Here is an 8,083-nt window from a genome sequence, read left to right as displayed (position 1 = left end):
GTCATGCCTTTGGTAATTTGACATACTCTCCATTGCACTCTGATTTTTGTGTGTACAAGGCAAGGCGGCGGCATGAATTTCTCAATAACTGCTCAACATTGTTCGATATTTTTTTATTATATAGTCATATATTATTTTTTTTCATGAATGATTTAATGAAAAGTACTTCTTTACGCCCTTACATGGAAAAGCCTCGAATATTATTGCATTATAAGCCTTAAAAACATTTCATTTCGCAACCTTCGATTTGTACACATGAGCGTAAATGTGTGTGGGAAGACAGGTACGCCACTAATACCCGCTGCTACACAGATGGATAGAGAAGAAGAAGACGTAGAAGAAGAAAAGATGAAGGAGAAGGTCGCTAGCATACTGAAATGACTGTTCACTTTGACAATTTGGAGGGGGGAGAGTGAGCGTTGTACGCGCACCCCCTTAATCTGGACAATTGGGGGGGGGGGGGGTAGCGTTGTGTGCGCACTCCCTGAATCTGTACAATTGGGAGGGTGAAGAGTGAGCGTTGTGGCACCCCCTGAATCCGAACAATTGGAGGGGGGGGGGGGGTGAGCGTTGTGTGCTCACTCCCTGAATGTGGACAATTGGGAGGGGGGGAGAGTGAGCGTTGTGTGCGCACCCCCTAAATCTGGACAATTGGGAGGGGGGAGAGTGAGCGTTGTGTGCGCACCCCCTTAATCTGGACAATTGGGGGGGGGGGGGGGGTGAGCGTTGTGTGCGCACCCCCTTAATCTGGACAATTCGGGAGATCGTTGTGTGCGCACCCCCTGAATCTGGACAACTGGAGGGGGGAGTGAGCGTTGTGTGCGCACTCCCTGAATCTGTACAATTGGGAGGGTGAAGAGTGAGCGTTGTGGGCGCACCCCCTGAATCCGAACAATGGAGGGGGGGGTGAGCGTTGTGTGCTCACTCCCTGAATGTGGACAATTGGGAGGGGGGGAGAGTGAGCGTTGTGTGCGCACCCCCTAAATCTGGACAATTGGGAGGGGGGAGAGTTAGCGTTGTGTGCGCACCCCCTGAATCTGGACAATTGGGGGGGAGTGAGCGTTGTGTGCGCACCCCCTGAATCTGGACAATTGGAGGGGGGAGTGAGCGTTGTACGCGCACCCCCTGAATCTGTACAATAGAAGGGGGGTGAGCGGTGTGTGTGCATCCCTAGAATCTGTACAATTGGGAAGGGGGAGAGTGAGCGTTGTGGGCGCACCCCCTGAATCTGGACAATTGGAGGGGGGAGTGAGCGTTGTATGCGCACCCCTGAATCTGAACAATTGGGAGGGGGGAGAGTGAGCGTTGTGTGCGCACCCCATGAACCTGCCAGCAGTGGTTACATAACTGGTGACAGCTGTACTGTATAACTTAACACTTTATGAGCAGAAATGCGTTTGATTTATGATTCAGTGCATGCTGGTGATACAGTTGATTGCATTTGACTGCTTGCTTATTTGTGTCGGAATGATTTTTTGTAAAGGTAAACTTAAGTTCAGTGGAACGTTTTTTATGTCCTAAGGGTTTTTAATTGGAGCACATCAGGAAAGCATGTCAAATGAAATACAATTATTAAAATCAGTACTTGGCCCGAAGAGAATGACAACTACAGCGAAATTTTGAAAGCTATCATTCGGATTATTAAAACTGAAAGTTTGGCGACAATTTACACACACATGAAACCCGAGTTCCCTAAAGTAGTCATAATTATAATATAACCCGTTTTACAAAAAGTTACAGTTTCGTGCAATACGACAAAGAAAGTCATTCATGTCATTGCCAGAATATTTAGTCCTTGAAAATATTATCTTGGTACCGCGATCCTGGTTCAAAATTCTCGATGAATCTAAATACTCCGGATGCCGGGGTAAGGTACGCCGGATTCTGGGCCATGTTGTACGGTCGTACTCCGGATTCTGAGTCATTTTGTACGGTCGTACTCCGGATTCTGAGACATTTTGTACGGTCGTACTCCGGGTCCCGGGGTAAGGAACGCCGGATTCTGAGTCATTTTGGACGGTCGTACTCCTGATGCCGGGGTAAGGTACGCCGGATTCTGGGTCATGTTGTACGGTCGTACTCTGGATGCTGGGGTAAGGTACTCCGGAGTCTGAGTCATTTTGGACGGTCGTACTCCGGATGCCGGGGTAAGGTACGCCGGATTCTGGGTCATTTTGGACGGTCGTACTCTGGATGCTGGGGTAAGGTACTCCGGATTCTGAGTCATTTTGGACTTTCGTACTCCGGTGTAAGGTACGGCGGATTCTGAGTCATTTTGGACGGTCGTACTCCGGATGCCGGGGTAAGGTACGCCGGATTCTGGGTCATTTCGTACTGTCGTACTCTGGATGCTGGGGTAAGGTACTCCGGATTCTGAGTCATTTTGGACGGTCGTACTCCGGATGCCGGGGTAATGTACTCCGGATTCTGGGTCATTTTGGACGGTCGTACTCCGGATGCCGGGGTAAGGTACGCCGGATTCTGGGTCATTTTGGACGGCCGTACTCCGGATGCCGGGGTAAGGTACGCCGGATTCTCGGTCATTTTGGACGGCCGTGCTCCGGATGCCGGGGTAAGGCAAGCCGGATTCTGGGTCATTTTGAACGACCGCATTCCGGTTGCCGGGATTCTCCTTACATTATGTAACCAACCAGAAACAGATTCCATCAGAAAACAAGCAATACAAACAACAGAAACAAACTGACTTTCATTTACAAATGAAATACGCGGCCAATATGGCAACGTTATTGAAATCTACAAGCAGAGTCAGCTCCAGAGCCCCTCGTTCCACAACTCAACCTATTTTCGACACTCGATATAAAATCTACGAACTACCGCTGCCATATATTAAAGTAAAATCCGGTTAAAATGGAACAGCAAATATAGTTAAAAATAAAACGCTGCTTTAACTGATACAACAGTTCTGCCCCCATTTGGCAACCCTTTGTGCATCTGTGCATGGAACTACCAAATGATCTTCAAAAGAAACAAGCGTAACGGAACATCAAAATAATATGCTATTTGGTTTACATTATTTGAAAAAGAAAAGGATCAACAGTAATGAAATTTAGGAGACAACCTACTTCTTCAGCAAATGAAATTGAAAACATGCAAATCGGGTGTTTTAAGGTCAGGCTATTGCCATTCAAACGATACATACTCCCTGTGTCAGATTTTATGTTGAAAATGTGTGTAGTTAAAGTGAGTTAGATGACCTGAATCTACGCTCACTCCGCCCATTCTTAATCATTAAGATTTTACTTCATGTCCAACAAACTATTACATTAATTGGTTTAAGATACAGACTGCACATCCCATATTCAAACTCATCAGTTATTCACCACATTTTGCATTCATTGTTGCTTTACTGCACTGGGGAATATTCACGCGAACTTTGAATAAACCCATAATTATTTAATGTATACGATTATACAGGTCGATTGAAATAACACTGAGTCATTAGGTTATATTTAGTTTCCAAGAACTCGATATGTTACATCATACACTCTAAAACTAGAACTATACTTGTAACAATTGCATCATGTGTACAATTTTTTGTCAAATTTTAATAAAAGTGTCATTATTTCTGTATAAGTTAGAACTTGCACTACAACAGTCGTTTTTTGATTGCTTGTTTTGCTTTTTCAAATAGTTGATGTGTTTTTATGTTTAAATCACATTCATGTACAATGCCTTGATTATTGAAGGTGCACCGGCAGTATTCATACTTTAATTGTCTCTCTCGATCCTTTTTTGAAATACAAACAAAAAAATGTGCACTAAATAATGATTTATAATTAACAAGCATTTGGTGTTATCGCCACAATAAAATAGCTTCTCATTGGTCGTCACTTTGGTTCAGCCAATCGGAATACCTTGGTCATTTTCCGATTGTGGTTCGGTCTCAATCGGAACACCTCGGCCAGTATCCAACAGTCCATCTCGAAGCTTGCCGCAGATGGTCGAGTTGTTACGAATGGTTCGGCCTGACCTGAAATAACCTGAAACTCGGTGACCCGATATGAACCTACGAGGACAACTCAACCAATTTGATGTTGGTCTAAGTGTTTAAGGTCATAGTGGCATTGACAAGCTTGCACTTATTATAACTGTCATTTGTTTAAATGCGCACAATATGCAAAATAATGTAAATTCTAATGCATTTTCACGCTTAATATGTCAAAGTGATCAGCAAGCATATGCTTTCGGTACAGATAAAACATATAAGCCTTCGATCATAGGTGATGTTTTTTAATTTAATAAAAAGCTGTGTCACCACACATTCCTCAGTTAAAAAAGCGTTAAAACATCGCTAGTAATTTTTGATCTGTACCTAAATTATATGCATTTGTTTTTTTGCATCAATCAAACCGAATTTGTTTTACGCTTAAAATGATATTTTTGTTGTCAATTTCACAAACTTTAAAATCGTCAATAGGAACAAAGATAATTTTTTTTAACCATTTAGACTTTTATAGTTACAATACCCAATTTTCATTGGGTGACCGTTAAAGAACCTTGTAACACGGTGACCGGTGTAAGGTGAGGCGGGCTAAGTGCCCACGGTGACCGGTGTGAGGTGAGGCGGGCTAAGTGCCCACGGTGACCGGCGTGAGGTGAGGCGGGCTAGGTGCCCACGGTGACCGGCGTGAGGTGAGGCGGGCTAAGTGCCCACGGTGACCGGCGTGAGGTGAGGCGGGCTAAGTGCCCACGGTGACCGGCGTGAGGTGAGGCGGGCTAAGTGCCCACGGTGACCGGCGTGAGGTGAGGCGGGCAAAGTGCCCACGGTGACCGGCGTGAGGTGAGGCGGGCAAAGTGCCCACGGTGACCGGCGTGAAGTGAGGCGGGCAACGTGCCCACGGTGACCGGCGTGAGGTGAGGCGGGCTAAGTGCCCACGGTGACCGGCGTGAGGTGAGGCGGGCTAAGTGCCCACGGTGACCGGCGTGAGGTGAGGGGGGCTAAGTGCCCACGGTGACCGGCGTGAGGTGAGGCGGGCTAAGAGCCCACGGTGACCGGCGTGAGGTGAGGCGGGCTAAGTGCCCACGGTGATCGGCGTGAGGTGAGGCGGGCTAAGTGCCCACGGTGACCGGCGTGAGGTGAAGCGGGCAAAGTGCCCACGGTGACCGGCGTGAGGTGAGGCGGGCTAAGTGCCCAAGAGCCAATTGTATGAAACTAGTTATTTTTTTGGTTCGGTTCAAGTGAGTCAAAATTGTTATTGTTATTCACCATAAAATATGAATTTCAAGAGCTTTTTATAAATATTAAAATTACAGTCTATTATTATTAGTCTACAACTAAAAATGATAGGAAAAATAATAAAAGGTATACTCCTATAATAGTGCTTACTAAAATGGTCACTATTAGAAACAGGTGCTTTTGACGTTGCATACAGGTCAATGTGGACCGCTTTGGTTCAGATTAGCTGATCTAACAAGGAGCACGATGACCTGGAGTGAACTTGGGAGGACACCATGAAGTCATTTAAGGTGAGGTTGATCTTAGTGGGAACGTCTCTCTCACGAGTTTATGAGCGAAAACCTAAAATAAGATGGTGATAATTGGAAATCAATGTTTTTTTATAAAAATAGAATGACTTGCGGTTCAGAAGTTTACGAATCGAACTAAATATCGGTGTTTTGAGACGCTCCCTAATGTTCCGATAAACTTTACATAACCTGTACTCTATTCGAGTTAATTTCCTTACGAGTGACGACTTTTAATGTTTTCTTTCTGGTCGTATTGTCCCGACAAATCTGACTAAATGGTTTTCTTAACCACAAATACACTTTTGGAAGTTTTTCTTCCGCTTTCAGGAATCGCAAAATATATAGAGACCAAAACAATAACATGTATTTTGTCTTACTTTGATCTAAAATTTCATGCATGTGTATACATCTGATGATTTATTTCTGAGAGATGTTGCACTCTTTCTTGTTTTGTTATTTGGCGTTGAAAGTAGATACTGGGTTCGTATTCACTATTGTCTAACACTCAACAGACGCACACTCAAGAGGCTCAAGAGACGCAGACTCAAGAGACGCAGACTAGACGCAGACTGAAGAGACTCAAGAGACACAGTCTCAAGAAACGCAGACTCAAGAGACGCAGACTAGACGCAGACTGAAGAGACTCAAGAGACACAGTCTCAAGAAACGCAGACTCAAGAGACGCAGAATAGACGCAGACTGAAGAGACTCAAGAGACACAGTCTCAAGAAACGCAGACTCAAGTGACACAGACGCAAGAGGCTCAAGAGACGCAGACTCAAGAGACGCAGACTAGACGCAGACTGAAGAGACTCAAGAGACACAGTCTCAAGAAACGCAGACTCAAGAGACGCACACCCAAGAGGCTCAAGAGACGCAGACTCAAGAGACGCAGACTAGACGCAGACTGAAGAGACTCAAGAGACACAGTCTCAAGAAACGCAGACTCAAGAGACGCAGACTCAAAAGTTTTAAGTCTTAGTTTGAGACTCTGAATTCACGGTTTCAAAATATCTACAATATAACATTCTTTTTACAAACGTTGTCTGTTTGATTGTAGAACAGATTAGTTGTAAGCACGTACAACCAATTTCAGCATCTTGACTGCAATAATAGCATTGTTAATTGACTCAACTCAGACTCAGAACGTAAGTAAAAATGGGCCTTGGATCATGACTACGAACAGTCTCAAGTCCAAGCCTACACTCAGACTTTAGAGGATAGTGAATACGGGCCCTGAGATCATGATTACGAACAAACTCAAGTCCAAGTCCAAGTCTAGACTCAGACTCGATCAGGACAGTATTGATTACGGGCCCGGGACCATGATAACGAACAGTCTCAAGTTCATGTCTAGACTCAGACTCAAGATGTTAGTGAGTACGTGCCCCGGGACCATGATAACGAACAGTCTCAAGTTCATGTCTAGACTCAGACTCAAGATGTTAGTGAGTACGTGCCCCGGGACCATGATAACGAACAGTCTCAAGTTCATGTCAAGACTCAGACTCAAAAAAAACATTTTTATTTAAGTACAAAAATTCATTTTTACTCCACTCGTTTTACAAAAAGAAATATAAATATTTGTACAATTTAAAACATAGTAATATTTTCAGCAATGTTCATCATCAATACTCAACTAGAATGAAAATTACAATAAAATGAAAATGTCGTCACTTGATGCTGAACTGATACTTGATACTGTTTGTAACCTTGGCCTCTGATGATACACGAGAAGCGGTTTCAAAAGGATCTCACCCGTCTTTAACATTGCAGACGCTCGCTATATATAGCCGGCCCACATACCTTCGATTAGAATTGCTCTGCTTGTTATGACCGATCAAAAAAAAGAAGTAAGACATTGTGAGGGACATTCCGATAGTAAACACATGTGCACATATATCAAATTTCGTCAAAGTAGTTCAATGTCACAATGTTCTTTGTGCTGTATGTGAATAGATTTATGCAATAAAGTAGATCATTTATGCAAACATACATGTATATGCACGCTTAGAGATTATATTCCGTTTATAGCTGCACTCTCACAGATTGACCGTTTTGACTTTTTTGTCTGACAACTTTTATTGTCCTGGAATGAGTCAATTTTTGCATAAATGTCTGGAAACCATTGCTACGAGAACGCTGACAAAAGATCAGATCACAGTTGTTCATTTAAATTTACGTTCGAATTTGATGGTTTATGGCTAAAAGCATTTCTAACACTTTAAAGGGCCAACAGGACTATATAAACCTCCAGGTGGCGCTGGGGCAAGCTTTTGTATAATTTTATGCATGTTTCACATCAGGGACACTTTTTCCAAATTTATGCAATGCTTACAAAAAGTTTAGACATGAAACTTTGCAGGCATGTAGAATGAAGGTTAAACAAATAAAAAAATCCTTAATTTGTTTTCGAAACATTACTAGAAACATGACTTTGAGAAAAAAATCCAACTGTCAGATTGGAAATTTGAATTTGCCGGGGGAGTGGCTAATTGGTGTTCTGGGGGTTATGAACTCTCTGTTGTAAACATTACCACGTGCTGGTGTTTACATCCCTAGCAGCTTGTAGCAGACGACATGCCTCACTATCAAA

This window comes from Mya arenaria, chromosome 7, assembly GCF_026914265.1.
Source record: "Mya arenaria isolate MELC-2E11 chromosome 7, ASM2691426v1".
NCBI classification, from domain to species: domain Eukaryota; kingdom Metazoa; phylum Mollusca; class Bivalvia; order Myida; family Myidae; genus Mya; species Mya arenaria.
Note: the sequence above shows the minus strand (reverse complement) of the source record.